General features: G+C 44.0%; 1 protein-coding gene across 1 annotated transcript in view; it reads left to right on the forward strand.

Annotated features, from left to right (window-relative positions):
* RSKR (ribosomal protein S6 kinase related) overlaps window positions 1-20,802 on the forward strand; it is a 73,643-nt gene that overhangs the window by 35,022 nt on the left and 17,819 nt on the right. The gene's annotated exons all lie outside the window — the stretch shown is intronic.

A 20,802-nucleotide genomic window follows, 5' to 3' on the forward strand; every position in this document is an offset into this window, starting at 1 on the left:
TGACACAACTTCCTTACTACTCAAAAGGTAAAAAAGCTAAAAAAAAACATGAACTGTCGCCATGTTACACTGACAACTGTCAGCGTAGCATGGATTTTTCAGCATGCAAACCCAAGAGTCTGTGTCACAGCAAAATAGATCAGCATTTGGCAGCGATGGGTTAGGCAGATGGATGAAACCTCTTGAAAAATTAGAATTCTCTGACTGTCTATGTCTTGGTCTGTCTCTTTATCCGGCTTTATAAATGTTTATGGCTGATTCCCTGTCTCTCTGGTCTCTCCGACTGCCCCCCTTCCCTTTCTCTGATTCGGTGTATTAATGCAGTTTTGTTTTTACACTGTCTTTATCTAATGTATGTGGACACAAAAAGGTGGGTCCATGAAGAATGAACTGCCGATGTGAAAGAGGCGCACTCCAAATATCAAATTGTACTCAATGAAATAATTGTAAACCAAGGGTGCTACACTACGTTTGTGTGTTGACAGCACACACTACTAAAACTAAAATTCAAGCACTAGTCTTCTCGAGCAAACGCTCTATAATATTAAAGAAATTATTTGCAGTATAGGACAATACTCAATCAATATTCTGTTTTTTCAAAAACTTATTATTGAACAATAAATCATGGGTGTAAGACAATTCCTACATATTTTAGTGTGTTATTACGCTTACAAATAACAACATAATACTCTTTTCCAAAACAAATCCTTAAATAAACAGTAGAATTAAGTATTATACAATACAATTTCTCAAAGCAATATTTCCATGTATTACAATTCCCATCACAATTGGTGCATAGCTTTTAAATGGCCCATTGATGTCACAAAGCCCAAAGCCCAATGCATTTCGGGACTCACAGGTCCCTTCCTCTGGGACAGTGTTCTAGAAACAAAAATATTAACGATATAGATATTTTTTTGCAACTATTGATTTGTGTTGAAACAAGGTTACAAGCATTTTTTGCGGAGAATCCCATGTCCAAAAGAACCAAAAAAAGGAATACAAAGTGAAGAAAAAATAACAAGAAAAGAAAGGATTCAGAGTGCTCAATGTGCATGGATACACGTTTGAAACACCTATCCATGCTGTGCCACCATATAGTGTGGTATCTTGTGCCTACGTATTGGACAAAATAGTCAAACACTAATAGACTAGCTGCAGTGGTATTCCAATAAAAGGAAAGAGCTGAACAGAAGTGCATACCTGAGGGCGGTTGATAATCCCTACACCTTGGTACTATGCCAGAGAATAAAAACCTGCAATGTGGGCAAGTCGTATGTAAAAACATGCTCGTACCATATGGAAAACACCTACACACGCAAGTATACACAAAAAAACTTGCTGTAACCAAATCACTGCTGAAATAACCGAAAAACATACATGTGTTCTATCTTCCATCCAATTCAGCCCGTGAGAGCCAAGACAGCATATAGGTATGCACTCACCGAGTAACTCGAAACTGTGAACACCTTGAATCATATGGGTCCTTGTCCTTAACTATGCATGGAAATCTAAAAGTAATAGTAAAAACCGACGGTACATGAAAAACTCTATCACAATGCAACGACTACTAACTGTGCATATCTGTCTCTGCGTACAATTTACCTTCTATGTGTGACATCTCCACGATGGGGAATTCTGAACACTGGTTAGGCTGCCTGGCACGGTCCTCTGCCTTTTCCTTTTGTCGAATCTTAGGGTGATTTTGTTGGAAGTGATCTGGATCTCAGCGGACATCACTTAATGCCTACACTAGGAGGTAGTCCTGACGACTGCACAGGGGTAATCTTTTTATTTAAGTCTGTCTCTTGTTTATGTAGCATGTAAGCATCACTTCAGGCACCGGGACGTGGTAACACTAAGGGACATTTTGGTTCAGTGAGGGTCTTTGAGGAGTTCTACGTCGTTGAACATTTAAAAAATGGTTCGTATTAATACACGGATGTTGGCGAGCGGTTTATGGTTAGAGAATTTGTGAAACTCAAGTTCACCATCATAGTGGTCGCTTGGGGCTAGATGCAGAGTTCCATTTAAAGATTATTTATTGAACAGCTGACTTCATGGAATGCGGTTTTCTTTGCCTGGCTTGTTCCTTGGTACTGCAAACACACACAGAAACCTGTGTTATGGGGCGCACTATCCACTTTCTCACAACTACGTGATTTGGCTTTTCTTATTTTTCATACATAATTTTTGATCCAACTAAATCATGATAAATTTGTCAAACTTGTTGTTCCTCACAATTACAACTAGAGTGCTCACAAAATATATACACACAGTCTTAGTAATCAGACTGAGAACATAAACAAACAAACAAAGTAAATTCTCATCAGACGGTGATTGTATTTTCTTCCTTCAAAATTATTTTTATTCTTCTTATCCATTAGTCAATGTGATAGTTTTGAGTTCTTCAAACAACTCTCCATCATTCCACAAATTAAGACATATCCCAATGCATTTCGGTATGCACCTTCGTCAGGGGAATATTCTACAAATAACATAAAAATCCATCACATATATGTCAAAACATGCTACCATATTTACAATTACAAATCTGTAGATATCATTATTAAGTACATTACTCTTAAACAGCAACGATAGGATCTCATAGTGTATTGTGCACTTTACGTGTGGAATTGAAAGTCATGCTCATAAAAATTCACCTACCACCTTATAAGCCAAAACCGAAAAAATGGTGAACCACCCAACTCAACAATCTGCAACGTAAGTGACCAAATAAATCACCGAATATTGAAAAGTGCCATTTCTCGACACTCTTACCTTCACTAACAACAATACAGCCGACACAGATAAAGAAGTACGTGCTTCCTTTTTCTATAAAAGCAATAGTGAAATCCTTAGTACGTTGCCAACATAGTTTTGAGATAAATGTATGCACTGCGGACAGAGCCGGTACTTACTCAGTCTTCCCGACCACCCTGTCGGATCTTTATGACGCTATTCTGATTAAGTAGAATCTTTTCATCTGTAACACATTAAAAGAAAGTCTCCTTAGGACTTAAAAATTTGTGTTATAATCTAACTTTCTAACTAATCTGTGTTATTTCATCTTACCTCTGTCTTCTAAATCAAGCTCATAAAGTAACTCCGGGATTCTCACGCTCTGTGTCTTTCTCGCTAGATTGAACAGTGCTCACGACGCCGGTATATGGCGTCTGACGTCAAACTCCTAAGAACATAGAAAACGGACTACCCGCCTATTCTTTCCTCTTCCAGAATGGCGTTTGTTTACTTAGTACTCGGTAACATACGAATTGAAAATTGCCTGATCCCATTCCTAGAGACCAAAAACCGAAACCTAACATGTATTGCGCGAGAAAAATAAATAAATAAAATAAAATAAATATGACATATACTACCGCTTCGTGTTAAAAAAGCATGTGAGGTTTTTTTTTTTTTTTTTTTTAATTTTTGAAAACCTTTATTAAGCTCTCTGCACAGTACAAATACGGGCCTACAACCATCCGGCCGGCCACCACACTTTTGAAGCTTATTAGCAAAGGATATGTCCACTCGGTAGCACGGCAGCACAGAAAAGCATACGATCCTTGTTACATTAAATCTACGTGCTCCGAGTGGCAGGAGACAGTGAGGTTAATTTTATAATTTTATATATAAGGAGAGACAGAAGTCAATACGGATCAGTGCACAGTACAGACAATCGCATGATGAATGGGTAACGGCGAGCAGGAGAGACTACTAGCACTAAGCACATCTAAAATGGCGGCACGATACTGCAACTTCAGGATAGGACTACGCCGCAAGACGTGTCACCCAACCACTGCCCATCTAACACCAGTACCCACCACTGACCCTAAGAAAACAAAGAAAAAGCGATAAAAGAAAAAGAAGGCACCATAGAAATAAAAACATATCAATGAGGACCCCCCACCCTACACGCATGCCGAGGCTATGGCCTACCCCCCCCCCCCAAGCTACGTGTCTGTCGCCCCAGAAGAACCCGAAATATAGAGATAAGAGAAAGAAGAGAAAAGGTCCAGAAAATCACAGTTAATCGCATGATGAATGGGTAACGGCGAGCAGGAGAGACTACTAGCACTAAGCACATCTAAAATGGCGGCACGATACTGCAACATCAGGATAGGATTACGCCGCAAGACGTGTCACCCAACCACTGCCCATCTAACACCAGTACCCACCACTGACCCTAAGAAAACAAAGAAAGAGCGATAAAAGAAAAAGAAGGCACCATAGAAATAAAAACATATCAATGAGGACCCCCCACCCTACACGCATGCCGAGGCTATGGCCTACCCCCCCCCCAAGCTACGTGTCTGTCGCCCCAGAAGAACCCGAAATATAGAGATAAGAGAAAGAAGAGAAAAGGACCAGAAAATCACAGTTGAACCCAGGGAGAAAGGAAGAGTGCAATACCCTATTACTCCCAGGAAAGGAAAAGAGAGGACCGGAGGAGGGCCTACTAAGCATTTTCAGTCCGATGAACATATGAGTCCCCGGCCACCCTTACCCCGACTCCAAGACCAATACAATACCAACGTTTAAATCCCCGGCAGTCCATCAGCGTCCCAGCAACAGAAGAGAGACAGTCCTAACCCAAGAGGGTGCAGCCTCACCCCTGGCCCCTGCGGTGCGGTGGAACGGCACAGTCCGGCTGCACAACAAATCTCATAGAAGGTGGAAACAAACAAAGGGACCACTGCGAAGTAAAGGATCGATCTCCAAAGTCCGTTTCGGTCGTCGCAGAGTGGTCCACCGTCGTGGCAGAGGATCCATAGCAAGGCAGCAGTCCACCAAAGGCAGCTAGTCCACACGGCAGCGATCGAAAGGGCCTGTCCCCAGCATCCGACCAGTCCAGTGCCGTGGAGTCCCAAACTGTATAGTGTAAAGCAGCGCAGTGCAGCGAGTCACCCACAACAATCCAGCTAGACGGTGGCGACATGGGTCCACCACAATAGGCAGAGCCGCCAGCGGTTCCCACGGAAAGTCCAGGACATGGCCCCCAGTTGCATTTATCAAGTCGACGCGATAATGTAGGAGTTTCCACACTGCCCACACGTGACTCCGGCAAAGTCGGGGCGGCCACTAGGTCCAGGTCTGCCGGCTCCCCCGTGCATAGCCGCCCAGTCGGTTCCTCACGACCGGGCACAGGATATGGCGAAGCGCCCCGCAGGCGGACGCAGGCTCGATCAACGGGGGGCAGGGCGAGACCACCGGTGTCCAGTCGACCTCTCAGGTCCCGAGCTGCGGAGCGGACATCTGCCCGCAAAGCGGTTAGGGCGTCGTGAAGGACCCTTAGGCTCAGGGGCAGATCAGGAGAAAGGGACGGCTCAGTGCCAGGACCACGGAGCTCCCGATCGTGTGCCAGTACTTGGGCCCCCCTGCCAGCACCGTTCCCCAGCTGCCCGGAATGCCCACGGCGTCTCGACTCACACAGCCGTAACTCAGGGGCGAAGGCTGCACCCTCCATAGCAGCACCTTCCCGGCTGTAGCGTGAGGCAGAGGATTGCAATGACATCAGGATCCTGCCGTGTCCGCAACAGCTAGCTGAAGAGCACCCGGCTCAAGATGGCCCCCGGGGAAGTCGTCGGAAGATGAAGGCGAACACAGAAGCCAGGAGCGGATACAATGTATCTCTGATCGCCGCGATTCCAGTTCCGCGTGTTGTGGGAGCAGATGCAACAATGTAGCGGAAGGCTCGTTGATGCCACAATTCACCGCCAAACTGCTCCGATCCGCCGTCTACGGCCAATGCTTCACTCCGTCGGGGGCAGCCGTCCTCGGAGACAAAGGACTGGACGCCATCCAGGCACGCCGGGAACAAGCTGGGACGTTTTTGCACTTCTGCTGAGTGTAGAACGACGGGAATCACACCGTCAGGCGCAGCGCCGCCTCCCGTGTCCGATGCCGCAGAGAGAGTGCACCGTGAGCTCCAGGATTTTGAGCGGCTCGGACAAGAGGGAGACGGATCAGCGGAGCTGAGGGTTCAGGCGGCCATCTTAGTCGCCGGCTAGGCTCCTCCCCCCCATGTGAGGTTTTTTGAGCATGAATGTCAATGACACTCCGTATGTGGTATAAATAAAACACAGGTACCGGGCATGTATATTACAACACAAGTTTACAGAAAACATATCATCTCAATTTTATCATTGAGTCCATAGGGAATCAACGTCCTAAGGGACTTTATCTAGTAGGTTTCTCTTTGTGCCAATAGTCAACATGTGGTTTTTCCACCATTCTTTCTAAGGAACATTAAGGAAATTTTGAAAGGTCGCAAGTATGAAAGTGTGGATTTGGGTCAGATGAGTTGCCTACCAGTACGTTACCACAATGGCCACAGTTTTGGCATTTCATCATTCCTTTCTGACCCAAATCCACACTTTCATACTTGCGACCTTTCAAAATTTCCTTAATGTTCCTTGACCTGGAGTGTGCAAACAAAGGTTTGTCTAAAAATACCTGCCTAAAATCAGGTTCTTGTTCAATGATTTCCCATCGTTTCCTGATGCATCTTTTTATAGCAGCTGTGGAAAATTTTAGTACATAGACTTCCCTCCTGTTTTTAGGCAGGTATTTGGGTCAGAAAGGAATGATGAAATGCCAAAACTGTGGCCATTGTGGTAACGTACTGGTAGGCAACTCATTTGCTCACCCCCAAACGGGTAAAAACATAACCTTGAGGCATACATCTGATTGTAATTCTAGTGTTCTAATATATGCGATCAAATGTCCATGTGGGACGCACCACAAGGAAGGTGAAGGTTCGGATGACCGAACATAAAAGTATGATACGGACAAAGAATATGAAGTCATGTTTGGCTGTACATTGGCATGAGAGGGGGCACACGATACCTCAATTAAAATTCACTGTGTTAGAAAGAATGGTGGAAAAACCACATGTTGACACAACTAGACTATTGGCACAAAGAGAAACCTACTGGATAAAGTCCCTTAGGACGTTGATTCCCTATGGACTCAATGATAAAATTGAGATGATATGTTTTCTGTAAACTTGTGTTGTAATATACATGCCCGGTACCTGTGTTTTATTTATACCACATACGGAGTGTCATTGACATTCATGCTCAAAAAACCTCACATGCTTTTTTAACACGAAGCGGTAGTATATGTCATATTTATTTTATTTTATTTATTTATTTTTCTCGGGCAATACATGTTAGGTTTCGGTTTTTGGTCTCTAGGAATGGGATCAGGCAATTTTCAATTCGTATGTTACCGAGTACTAAGTAAACAAACGCCATTCTGGAAGAGGAAAGAATAGGCGGGTAGTCCGTTTTCTATGTTCTTAGGAGTTTGACATCAGACGCCATATACCGGCGTCGTGAGCACTGTTCAATCTAGCGAGAAAGCCACAGAGCGTGAGAATCCCGGAGTTACTTTATGAGCTTGATTTAGAAGACAGAGGTAAGACGAAATAACACAGATTAGTTAGAAAGTTAGATTATAACACAAATTTTTAAGTCCTAAGGAGACTTTCTTTTAATGTGTTACAGATGAAAAGATTCTACTTAATCAGAATAGCGTCATAAAGATCCGACAGGGTGGTCGGGAAGACTGAGTAAGTACCGGCTCTGTCCGCAGTGCATACATTTATCTCAAAACTATGTAGGCAACGTACTAAGGATTTCACTATTGCTTTTATAGAAAAAGGAAGCACGTACTTCTTTATCTGTGTCGGCTGTATTGTTGTTAGTGAAGGTAAGAGTGTCGAGAAATGGCACTTTTCAATATTCGGTGATTTATTTGGTCACTTACGTTGCAGATTGTTGAGTTGGGTGGTTCACCATTTTTTCGGTTTTGGCTTATAAGGTGGTAGGTGAATTTTTATGAGCATGACTTTCAATTCCACACGTAAAGTGCACAATACACTATGAGATCTTCTGGTTGCTGTTTAAGAGTAATGTACTTAATAATGATATCTACAGGTTTGTAATTGTAAATATTGTAGCATGTTTTGACATATATGTGATGGATTTTTATGTTATTTGTAGAATATTCCCCTGACGAAGGTGCATACCGAAATGCATTGGGATATGTCTTCATTTGTGGAATGATGGAGAGTTGTTTGAAGAACTCAAAACTATCACATTGACTAATGGATAAGAAGAATAAAAATAATTTTGAAGGAAGAAAATACAATCACCGTCTGATGAGAATTTACTTTGTTTGTTTGTTTATGTTCTCAGTCTGATTACTAAGACTGTGTGTATATATTTTGTGAGCACTCTAGTTGTAATTGTGAGGAACAACAAGTTTGACAAATTTATCATGATTTAGTTGGATCAAAAATTATGTATGAAAAATAAGAAAAGCCAAATCACGTAGTTGTGAGTAAGTGGATAGTGCGCCCCATAACACAGGTTTCTGTGTGTGTTTGCAGTTGTAGTAACTTGACTGGGGGCTAGTCAAGATATGGGTCAGCACCAGATATAATTGATGAAAGTGAAGTTAAGTTGATAATAACCAGGAGTGCATATTGCATAACATTGTTTGAATATGTTCCTTGGTACACCAGGGAGGAGTTCAGGGGCCCTTGCTAGAGGTCTGTTGCAATCTAATCAGATTTAAGGTGTGAACCTCTTGCAATATTCCTCTTTTGTTACGTACCTGGCTCTCAGCTGAAATACATTTTGAGCAATTTTATTTTCAGAGTCTCCTGACAGCCAGGTGGCTCCGCCCTTGGCATTACCTTTTGGTTAGAAGGATAGCATTTTGGGGTGAGCTTAGCTCGACCAGAGGTCCAGCATCACTGTGGTTGTTGGCCCAAAGTTAAAGGGTTAGCACTAAACACCAGACATTTGCCGTCTTTATCCCTCCTTTATGCAGATCTGCAGTACAAACCTAAACAGTAGTATCTTTAAAATTGAAGAAGTGGGGAGGAGCCAAGCCAGCGACCGAGATGGCCGCATAGACGCTCGGCTCCGTGAGCCATCTCACCCCTCGCATACATCCTGGCAACTATCCTGAGCCGTAACGGCATATTTAAGTAGGCGAAGGAAAACTTTCACTGACCGTTTGCTCCTGAGGCTTCTACGTGCGGCAGACCCGAAGAAATGTCCCCGACTGTTTTGCGGCCCTCACGGAGCTGGGACCGGGGTGTCGAGTGAGAAGATTTGCCGGCCGCGACTGTGACAACAGCGGCCACTGGTGGAGGTGAGGAGTCGGCCGGAGGGCGCCGGAGGTTTGATGGGCCGATTGCGACAGTGACGAACCAGTCCACCCAGCGGAGTGCCTCGTGGGGATGCGTGGCAAAGCAGGACCGAGGGGAGTGCATGATATTTTGCCCCCTTTTCCAGTGTTGTGTCCGGGCATAACTAAGGACTTCCCCCGGAATTGGCGGGCGGCTCCCGGGGAGCGGCAGAGATTTTGTTTGCCCTTTGGTGACTCTTCTCCGGGAAGCCTGCCTTGACTTTCTGGGTCGTCGCTGTGAATCCTGTTGCGCCCTGGTGTGGGGCCCGGTCCCGAGGTGAGGTGAAGAAGGACGAGGCCGGATCAGCTAAGATGGCGGCTGGCACCCTCTTCCGCAGACCACATCCGGATAGAAAAGCTGCCGTGCGGGAGAGTTCGGGGGTCTGGGGCACGAGAAAGAGCCCACGTCCAAAGATATATTGGCTGCTCTAACGACCCTGCATGCGACCCTGATCCGTAATGCCCGGGACCTGGGAAGAAGGATGGCCGCCATTGTTGTCCCGCCATTCCACACGGGCACAGTTCGATCTCAAGGAAGTGCCAACGTGCCCGCCTCTATGTCGGTGAAGAGTGCTCCGGCTTTGCCTAGGTTCGTGGAGACGCTGGAAGACCCGGCTCATAAGATCGCCTTGGACAGATCTGTAGTACATGTGAGTGACTCGTCGGGGTACATATCTAATCAGCGGCTGGGGAAACAACGCCGATCTATGTCTTGGGCTGCCCCGGCGACGTCTCAGCGCTTGCCGGATGGTGTGACTCTCTCTCCTTGGATGGTGAGACTGTGTTCGGACTTGAGGATGTTTTCGGGGTCGATTCCGACACAGACAGATTTCCGCCATACATGTTCGGCTGAGTTTTGGTTGTTGAAGTCCCATGGAGTAATAATACGGCCCAGTCCGCCCGGATCACTTGGACCCTCCACGCCGCTCTGTATGCCGATTGATAAGTGGACGTATGTTGGTGCTACTGATAGAAAAGGCCAGGGGTGATACCATCTAGGATCCAGTGGACTTATTGATGGCTGACGGTGATTTGGGGGACACTCGACGGGGATTTTATTGACGGTGCTATCGGTGATTAATGTTTTCCAAGGCTATTCTGATCTTGCTTTTAGGATGTTTACTGGGCGCGGGGGTGGGGGGGGGGCCGGGTGGCAAGATCGAGGGCCCTTCTCCACTTTTTTCTTCTTTTCTTCTTTCTCCTCTTTTTCTATATTTCGGGTCTCTTATTTAGGGCGACAGGCACGCTGCTGGGGGGGGGGTAGGCCGTGGCCTTCTGCAGGGGTGCAGGGGGGGGTAGGAGGATGGGGTTTGTTAATTTGTCTGTTATTTGTTTCTATGGCCCTTTTGTCTTTCTTCCTTTTTGATGTCGTCGTTTTTCATGTTTCCTACAGTATGTTTCGTTTTGAAGGGTTGGGTGCAGCTTTGCTATGGAACGGGTTTGTGTTCACATTCATCCTGACTTGTGTACCTTACCCCCAATACTTCAATTGTATTTGCACTATTTGCAGATTTCCTGATTCATGCTTGTTATTGTAGGACCATGTATGACCGTATGGCATTGACTCTTAGTTTTTTTTTCTTTAATGTAAAATGAACCTTCATGAATCATGAATTTAGTACGCTTGAATACAAGTCATATCCTGGACACTTGTTAGACCCCGGTTTTCGGGCTCGATATTTTCCCACATTGATTTGCTGTACTTACGACTTGACTAGCAGCCGGCCGGGATGGTTGTAGGCCCATGCTTGTATTTGCTTGAAGTAATAATAAAGGTTCCCCCCAAAAAAAATTTAAAAAAAAAATTGAAGAAGTGCTTCTTTAACAGAGTGCAAACATGAGTATATTAAAATGCATGTACTTGTTTGTTTAGATGACAGCGAGTGTATGTTTTTTTGCAGTTGTTCATTCAGTAGCTTTTCTTGTGCTTGGGCTCCGTGTCCCTTATAAATTTGATGGCCTGCCTATCTCTAACTTTGGTGTTAAACTGAGAAAGGGGGGTGTTCTTGGGGATTGGTGTTAGTGTTGAGCTCGCAGTGACAACTTTTTAAAATATTTATTAAAGTTCAGACCACCAGAAATACACCTTATGAGACGGCAGCTGGGAGTACATTAAGTAATTAAAGCAACTTACAGCTTCAATGAGCCACTTGGTCATTCTGTCGGCACTTGTTAACCATGTGTTAATTTATTGTGAAAGCGGTAGGTGTGCATGTATGTAACTGTCATAATGGCACGGCCTCTTCTGAATGCTGATTTTGAAATCACTATCACAGATGTTGAGGACCATTATTTGGTGAAATGGCGCTTCGGTTTTGCCAGCTCAGTAACTGTTCTTCTGGTCTGTGTGCTGTACTTTCCGCTTTCATTGATGTAGTTTGGAAGTGGTCTGTTTTCTATATTGGGATTTTTAAGCTTACTCCGTCTATTGGTTGTGCACGTGCTAATTACAGGAGCTTGGTCCCTCCGTTTATGCTCTCGTTCAGCGCTAGAAGTGTTTATTTAATATTGTATGTACTTTGTTCGAATACATTTTATCATAAAAGTATACACATCCTTTACAGTATAAAAAAACACCAATCCATTCTTACATACAATTGTGCGTTAAAATTACAAAAATATTACATTAAAATAGTATATGCAATAAAAGCAGAAATACATAATCACATAAAAGCAGCGTACAATAAATCCATATAAAATCATCTATGGGGAGGTTTGCTTTATCTTTCGCAGGCGAGTCTGCCAGGCACTGCCCAGGAATTTTGCTACCCCACAAACCATAACTAGGGAAGACGTATCAGTGGAAAATATCCGCAAGGCCATCTTATGACACCTAAGGCCCAGCTCCTTACATATTGGTTTTAACCATGTCTTTCTTGCACCACTGTATGCTGGACATGCAAATAGGTGATGGGCCACTGACTCCTTTGGGGCTGCACACCCAGGGCAAGATTTTACTGGAGAACTTGACTTTTTCCACCCTGCAGTAATTTCATTCACCGGTAGGGTCCCGAACCTTAATTTTAAATAGAGTGATCTGTCCAGGGGTTTTTGTATAAAGTCAAGGAACGGTTCGAGTTTCCTTACGGGTTTGAACTCTAGGAACCGCTCTGTAAGGATACCCCTTTGCCTCTACACATGTCCTCCTCCTGTACCCAGTCCCAATATAATTTCTTCATTACTTGCTTTGGGGGTGGTGTTTGGCTAGCCCATATTTTATTAAAATATAGTTTTGAAACCAGCTGTCTTAGGTTACTCAGCCACTTAATCTTGTTGCCCGAGTTGAGTGAGATTAATTCATCCAAAACAGCCGCATAGTTTGAAAGTTCTGGGGACCTTCTAAGACGTACCCAGAAGAGTAGCGGGCGCAGACAAACTATGTCTTTCAATGAACGCCTACCCATATCTTGTCGTAAGGGTTTTACCGGAGTAGAGATGGGGAGTGACACCAATTCTCTCAGGAACTTATTTTCTGATCTCACTAGGTCGGTTATATTCTCGGGTATATTCTCGAACCCCCACAACTCGGATCCATAGACTGCCGAGGGCAGTGCTTGACCTTCATACACAGCGAGAGCCGGGGCTAAAGGTTTGCTCATAGACTCTCGCTGTTCCTGTATGATCGCTCCTGAAACTCGATTGTGATTTAAAAGCATTTTGGCCATATGGTCCTTCCAGTTCATCCAACTATTAACCCTTACCCCAAATAGTCGAATGAGTCTACCAACTCCATTGGGGTACCATTAAGGGAGACATTATTCTTAAATCTTTTTGAAGGTGAGATGGCCATAAGCTTTGTCTTGGTAGTGTTGATAGTAAGATCCTCACAAAACGAGCTAAAGCGATCCAACAGCTTTTGGAGGCCAGAGGGGGTTTTAGAGATCAGGAGGGTGTCATCCTCAAAGAGCAGGGAAGGTGTTTTTTCCCCTGCCAGGGATTGGGCGTCGACTGGGTCCTCCCTCAGATGGTCCACCAATATTTAATATTATTGAAAGGGAGTTGTGCAAACAACATTTCAACTTTTGTGTTACCTTAAATAATAGATGTATAACATGAAAAACATCACCTGAGGTTGTTGCACGTGGAACATGCCACGTCATATGAATAATTACTTACCAGAAACATTCTCTCTCTTAGTGTGCAGGGCTGCAAGAAGGGGCCACCCTCTGTTCCTCTACCACGCATTCTTTGTATTTTTCTGTAGCATGATCTGGGCGGTGTGAGCGGGCAGAATTGTGTTGGTGGCTGGATTTTCATTAACAATGGAAAACATTGTAATTGCGGTTCAGCGGTGGTAAGTCATTAGAGCAACTGTTGTTGATGGCTTTGTTTCAATAATGTGACAGCACTGGCTGTAATGGGCCATATGTTCTGATAGTAAAACGCAGCCGGTGCTTATGATATTCTAGCCTTCTGAAGGTTCCGGCAATATTGTTTACATTCCGTGGACTGAGACAATGCCCTGTTAAGCGCCTTACACACTCTATTAACTAAGACAGCTGGTGAGAAATGCAGTAACCCAAACAAACTTCATGAGCTCCATCCATGCTGCTCATAAATCTTCCTATCTAATCCTAACTGTGTTAACAGTGGATTTTCTTATTCACTCAGAGGGCTAGCACGGGCACCGAATGCATTTGAAATGCAAAATACCTTGCATTTGAGAGAGTTTAAGCTATTGCCATGGTAAATGACAATGTCTTTTATTCACCTATTTTCAAAACAACACATAAATGAAAGGCATTGTCATTTACAATGCCAATAGCTCAAACTCTAGTAAATACGAGACCTATTGCATTGCAAATGCTTGTTCTTGTTCTTTTTTCTTCACTTTGTGTTCCTTTTTAGGTCTTGCCTAGCGGCGCGCATGCACTGCATTGGAAAAAGACCTTTAGCAATCGCTTCAGCTTTGCTGCCAAAAACGTGCACTCATTGCATTGCATTGAATGCAGCGCGTGCACGTTTGGCGATTCCCTTGCGGGAGCGAGGTTTGAAACCATGTGTTTGCAATTAACATATGGTTCCTGCTCGCTCCTGCAAGGGAAACAGGCGCCGGCCCCCTCCTCTCTCCCCTCTCCTTGCTGCCTCCTCCTCTCCTGCCAAACTTGCCCTCGGCTAACTTTCGCGGCCGCGGGGCCATGCTGGTCTTTCAAAACTTGCTCTATTTACCTTGTGTCATATTCAAAAGGGTTGTTAGCCAGGCTCTGCCACCGAAACAATAAGGGGTTTCCTTTCATGGAGGCCTGACAGGGTCCCTTCTCATTTCCCAAGACTGAAAAGAAAGAACTGTTAACTTAGCACCTCTGGGGGCTAGGAGGCAACCAACGCTGCGAGGAGCCCCTGCCAAGGGAATAATCTCCGCCGAGGGCCGCCTGATGTAATTCCAGTGAGGAAATAAAATCACATCCCAAACATGTCCTCAGTGGAGGGTCAACGGGGTTTACCTGGCGGCAATGCTAATTCACCTGTTTTATTTCTCCTTTTCTGCCGCAGAAGCCCTCCAGTCCCGCGAGCCCTTGACCCCACCCTTTTCCGAAACCCTAATGCAGAATCAACGGCCAAATGAAACAAATTGTACACAGCAATCTAATTAATGAGAGGTTACTGCGCTGCTCGGAGGCATGTGCAATGAATATGTGGACAGCGCCGCTAATTATGCCCTAACGAGGCGCTTCTGCCATTAAAAAGAACAGGTTGGGAAATTGTTGCGCCCATTCTCCTGGTACTGTGCTCCTTTTTGTGCACGGAGGTTGGTTTGTACATTAGGGATACCCACCGCCCGCAGAACACCCATAATTTGTCATCCCTAACTTCCCAGGTTTCAGGATCTACTGAGCCGATAAGGTTACACGTTTCGTGGGAAAACGTAGGCCCTCATAAAATGTGTACAGAAAAGTGAGGTGGCAATGCCGTACCGGTAATTAACATACAAAAGGGTACCTACGTAACAGGTTCGGTATTTGGACACAATGGGTTTTCATCTATGGAAAGGGGAATATCATTAAGAATCTGTGTTTGTGCAGACATTTCTATGGGGTTTCCCACATTCCCCACACTTTCCACCATCTATATTCCATCACACTTTCACCGACGCAAAATGTCCGCGTAAAATGTTTGAAATGCAGGTTTTTCTGCAGAACTTCAATCGTGTGAGGGGGCTCCTAAACCGAAATTGTGGCTTTATTTCACTACTAAACCATGGACAAGATTCCTTCCCTGTATTAGAGCTCAGGGCATCAGTGAAAGCCACTGGTCATTGTCTATGAATAAGTAAGTTTTACTCTTCTGGTCTACCTTCTTTACTACTAGACTAGAAGCTAAAAGCAAACACAGGACCTATTTTTCTACCATGCTAAATGCAGTGAGAGCTAGCATGGTTGCCGAGCCCCACTCTCTCCAGAAGTTCTTCTCAGGAGCTCTTCTACCAATGATCTATTTTAATCTGTTCTAAAAAAAAATATGGGACCAGAGACTTATGTGCACAGCGCAATTTATTAAATCGATATGCTGAAAAACATATTTTATCAGCAGATTCTAAAGGAATCCATGAAATATTCAAATAGCTGAGTACCCTGGAACATTCTTAATCTCCATCATTAATTCATGTCTGTCTCTATAAGAAAATTGTGTGCTGCTCCATCAGGGGCGATTTTAGGGATGATGGGCTTTGAGGTCCCACAGCTGAACAAGCCCTTTAAGAAACCCACTATCTCAGCAGACCAGGGCCAAGGGTCTCTGTGTCCATATGACCAGTGAAGCCCTGCCATCTGTTCAGCTTATTTTGATGCATGAATTTAGCTTGTCTTGGTATTTTTAAAAAATGTTGAGGTTCGTTCTTGAGCCAACAGTCGTAGTAGAACACTTTGCAATGAACATACAATCAAAATCAGGCCAGGATCTCAAAGCAGAATATGTAATTAATACCAGAGAGGAAACATTGAACAAAATATAGTAAATGGGTAGACAAATGAAACACAGTAGTTCAGGCACAGGCAAAAGAGGAGGTTTTTTCAATGTTTCCTGATTGCAGTAAGAGTGTGTGTATAGTTTGCGTCTTATAGGCAGAGAGATGAAAGGACTGCAGCTCTAGAGACAGATTGTTAATGTTCAAGAGATCATTTGCCAGTTGTGACTTCTAAATTCATCTTGGGCCTCCGGAAATTGTGAGTAGGCTTTGTTCTTACAATGCAGGTGTATACATATTGCCACTGTGCATTTATTTGGAGGTTTTGTCGAGCACTGACCTCGCCAGTGAGGTCACCAAATAGCTTTACACTGCATCCGAGACATGCTGCTTTCTAGGCGGACCTCAAAGCTAAAAGAACATACTGCTTTATGGAATAAGTGAGGTGGTGGTTACTGCAGAGATGACACTGAGCAGCTGCACGAAGTACGCTGGACTACTGTAAGTACCTCAAACGATACCCCACTAGGTGTTAACAGATACTCAAGAGAGCTTCTGTGGCTACCTATTGCTGCTTGCACAGGCTGCACACTGAGCCAGTGCAAGCAGCCAATAGAGCTCTTACTAGAACCCCAGCCGAAGCCCTGCAGAAACACAACAGGGGTCTTGCAGGCACTTAACAGAGCTCTGCGGGTATGCATTGTGCAGCTGAGCTCCTGCAGGATCCCAAGGAACTCCTGGCGGTCGCACATGTGAGCTCCGACTGGAACTCAGTAGGCTCCCAATGTAGCAACTGCAGCTTCTATGGAAGCTCTTTAAACCCTCGATGGAGTTGCAGCAGTATTCACTCTGGTGGTGTCAGCAGATCCCAACAACTAGACACAACAACAATAACTGGACATTTGCCTGGGCACACAACTCATTGCATTATTTAAATGCTGCATAGGCAGTAGTTCCACCCTGCAACCCATTGTGATCCACCTAGTGGACCTCACTTCCTCGTACGGAAACACCTCAAAGAGGGCAGAATGACAATTAGTAGGGATGACAAGGGTATGGACAAGCATCATTTAAAAGGTAGCTTGTTCATTCTTTGTCTGCTGTCACTGAGAAGGCACAAGTGTGACTGTGTTATCCACCAGCAGGGTCACCAGGACTCAGTATGGATGTCGTACCAGCACCCCACTGCTAATCAGAAGGAATGCACTGCTCATAGTTTGATACCAACCAAATTCACTAGCTGCATCTTTGCATAGTTTTTATCATGGCAGCAGAAAAGCACAGGAAAAGGGGTTGCTTATGATTGCTTTATACTTTGCACATCAACACCTGAGAACTGTATCTGGGAAAGTACCACCTATTCTTGCAGATAAGTTGGGGACGAAGGGTTGGGTAACCTCAAAGCAATAAATGCTTTGGTGACCCCTTTATTTTTTTCGGGTTCTTATACAATACTTACCACACATCTGCTTTCCCACCATGCCCACTTTTAGGTCTGATGTTAACCATTGACTTTTGATTTTACTAAAATTATGTATATAATATACTTACATATGGGGCTTTGAGCCAGTCCTCTTCATCCCTTGTTCAGCTGTATCAGTCACATTTTAATTCCGCCTAGTACAGCGTACAGCATGAGGCAATGGGTCAGCCCACTTTAGCCACTGGCTAACTTCACTGTGAGTCATCACATTCCGCTGGTTCCCAGGAGCATATTCGCACACAAAGTAGTTTCCATAATACTAGAGGCTATTGTTGAAATGTCTGCTTTTTGAGACCAAAGTATATTTTTTGCTTTTGGGATTTTTTTTATATTGGTGAGAGATCAACAGCTCTCCCAACAATGAAGTTTTGTAAAAGCAATGATGAAGCTAAACAAGCATTAGCAAAACCAAAAGGCTGGCTGCCACTGCTGACTTTGACAATGTTAGCTTTGCATGCAATGAGGATGTGTTATATAGGTTCCAAAGTTATTTTCAGTTGATTCTCCTATTTACGATTGGATATGTTTCTCGCTCTGTAAAAAAGCTTGGGGACTGAGTGTCCTTTAATTATTAATATTGATCAGAGTCAATATCATTGGAAATATTATGTGATAATAATTTCCTTACTTTACTCCAGAATTGTGGGCTACGGGCTAGCTAATTTGTGGCTACAATTTAACGCAAGGTCCCTGGTGCAATACTGGCATTGAGTCGTAAACATTCGTACTACCCAACCATGGTGTCTGTAGCCACCATTTGTCAGGATGCAACAATTCCACGTGCCAAGACAATCCCCAGAAAGTCATGTGACGTATACAACATGTACAGGGCCTTCCTGCAAGTGGATAGTGGAAGTCAGACACAAGAGTTACTGTGCCAGAATGTGACCAATGGGCTATAATGCTTGGTGCGAGTGGACCTATAATGAACCTATTTACCTGACTACTTGCTATGCATTTTTTAGGTCGAGCCTAGCACTGCACTATGGGTGGCTTCTTGTAAGCACTCCCAACTTCCTTGCAAGTTATCCATGTGGATTTGTTTACACGCACACATTTGATGGGCCATTGTGTCTGGCTTTCACAAAGGAAAGCACGCAAATGGCCAAAGGCGTGGGTATGTCCTGCCTTTTCTTTAAATATTTACTCCCCTAGCCTATGTGTCTCGGGAGCGAGCGGAGTGAGCAGCGGCGCGCAGTGTGCCAGCTGCATTCCAGGCTGCATTCCCGGATCATGTCACAGTTCTCCAGCATGAGCGCTTTCACTTTCGCATCCCCGCGCTTACGATTTCCAGCAGGAAGACACTGCACACCTCCTCCACTTGCAAAAACAGTAAACTTATCTTCCTTCCGTTGATCCTCACCCTCCTTACACTTACTCTCTCATCCTCCTAAACATGAAATGCTGACAACCCTTAAGCAAATCACCAATGACTGACTCTCCTGGGCCTCCCTTATTTGTTCACATCTGTAATTCTGCCAGACTTCGGCTGAATCTCAATGGGCACACTCTGTGCAGAAACCTGCCCGAGCTTATGTTGCAGTGCCAGCAGCACTCCAACCTGCTTTCTAGAATCATCAAACGACCAGTGGCTGGACTCCACAGCGGAGCAGTCTCCCATTTAGTGCAAACCTTCTTAAGAGAATATACCCCTGCTCCACACCAAATCAATGCGGCTCTGCACGTATTCTTTTGGCCAGAACTATCCGCTAGGAGGTGAAAACAGAAGGTGAAGAAGACCACGGCAAACTGGCACTGCTCCTGCAGCCAACTCCATGTTAACACTCCGGCAATAACTCTTTTGTAAAATATTCCATGCGTGTATAATAAAGGCATGCATTGCACTCAGAGACACAACATACTTGTGCCTAAAAGGTGCCCTTATGTCAGTCGCGCCTTTATAAACATGCAGGCATCATGAACTTTCTAAAGTGGCAATATGCAGCATACACTCAATGGATACTTACAAAAATAGTATTGGGAGAACCGATATTTATTTGAAAAAATACTGAAAACAAATAAGGGCATTTGATTAAAGATTTTTAAAAACTCCATTTGTAGTTTGACAATTCTGTAGATGATAATGCCAGAATTACTACGCCGTAAATATGTCTCAGGGAGTGGCGGCCAGAAAAGAAATTGTATCCTAATTTCTACGCACCTCTGTGAATGCGTTCCAGGCTGGCCTGAGAATGTAGAAATATCCTGGTTAGATACATTGACTGTGAAACTGCCTTTCATAGAAAGGACATGTGTAAAAAGATGGGTGAATGGTGAATTCTAGGTACAGCAAGACTTGCAATGCTCCAAAAGCAGTAGGTTGATGCTAGGCGAGGAAGAGCAAAAGAAGATCTACCGGAAATGCCTACACACTTACATACAAGAAAGCTAATAGTTAATAGCTTAAATAATTTACATTTTTGTGGTGACCAACCTAAACGTGGCAGCTACTGTCGGCTTCCAACAGAAAGAAGACTGAAGTAAACATTAAAGAACACTAAAGATCTGTTATATGACTGGAGGCTGCTAGACAGGGTCATGTCACACCTGTAAATTTAACCGACAGATTTGGAAAAGTTTGACTTGGCTGACAGCATCTTATACGTTTAAGTTTTGTGGATTCCGTAGAGTATTTCATAACTCAAACGGTTTACTTTTCCGGAATTTTTACTTTCTCTTGTAGGAGTACCTGATTTGGTCCTGTTTAACCTTGTTACAGACCCCTGATGAAGGGTCCCCGTTTGTTGACCCGAAATGCATTGGGTATATTAGAATATGCAAACGACATGAAGACTGCATCATAAGACTGTCATTATGTGTGCCTGTTGCCTATGGATAAATGATTGAATTTAAAGAATAACTCAAGAAGACTTAAACTTGAAGTAAATAAATTTAATTTTGTGAAGAAACTGGTGTGTTTCAACGTATAACGTGCGCACATTTCGGTGGGTAGACGATTCTCCCCACACCCCATCCTGTGATTGTCATTAATGACACATATGAATCATCCATGCTTGATTGTCATTATTGTTTATGATCATGTGTTTGGAAGTGCTAATTCTTGTACATATTTATAAATAGAAGATGAAATTAACAAAAACTTAAGAATGTGAGTATGTGAATAAAACATAGGTGCTTCCGAATTAATTAATCGAAGCCCACAGTCTGCTTTAAATAAAGAGCAGCTGAGTCTAATCTCGATAAT

The sequence above is a fragment of the Lissotriton vulgaris genome, chromosome 2_1, assembly GCF_964263255.1.
Source record: "Lissotriton vulgaris chromosome 2_1, aLisVul1.2, whole genome shotgun sequence".
NCBI lineage: Eukaryota > Metazoa > Chordata > Amphibia > Caudata > Salamandridae > Lissotriton > Lissotriton vulgaris.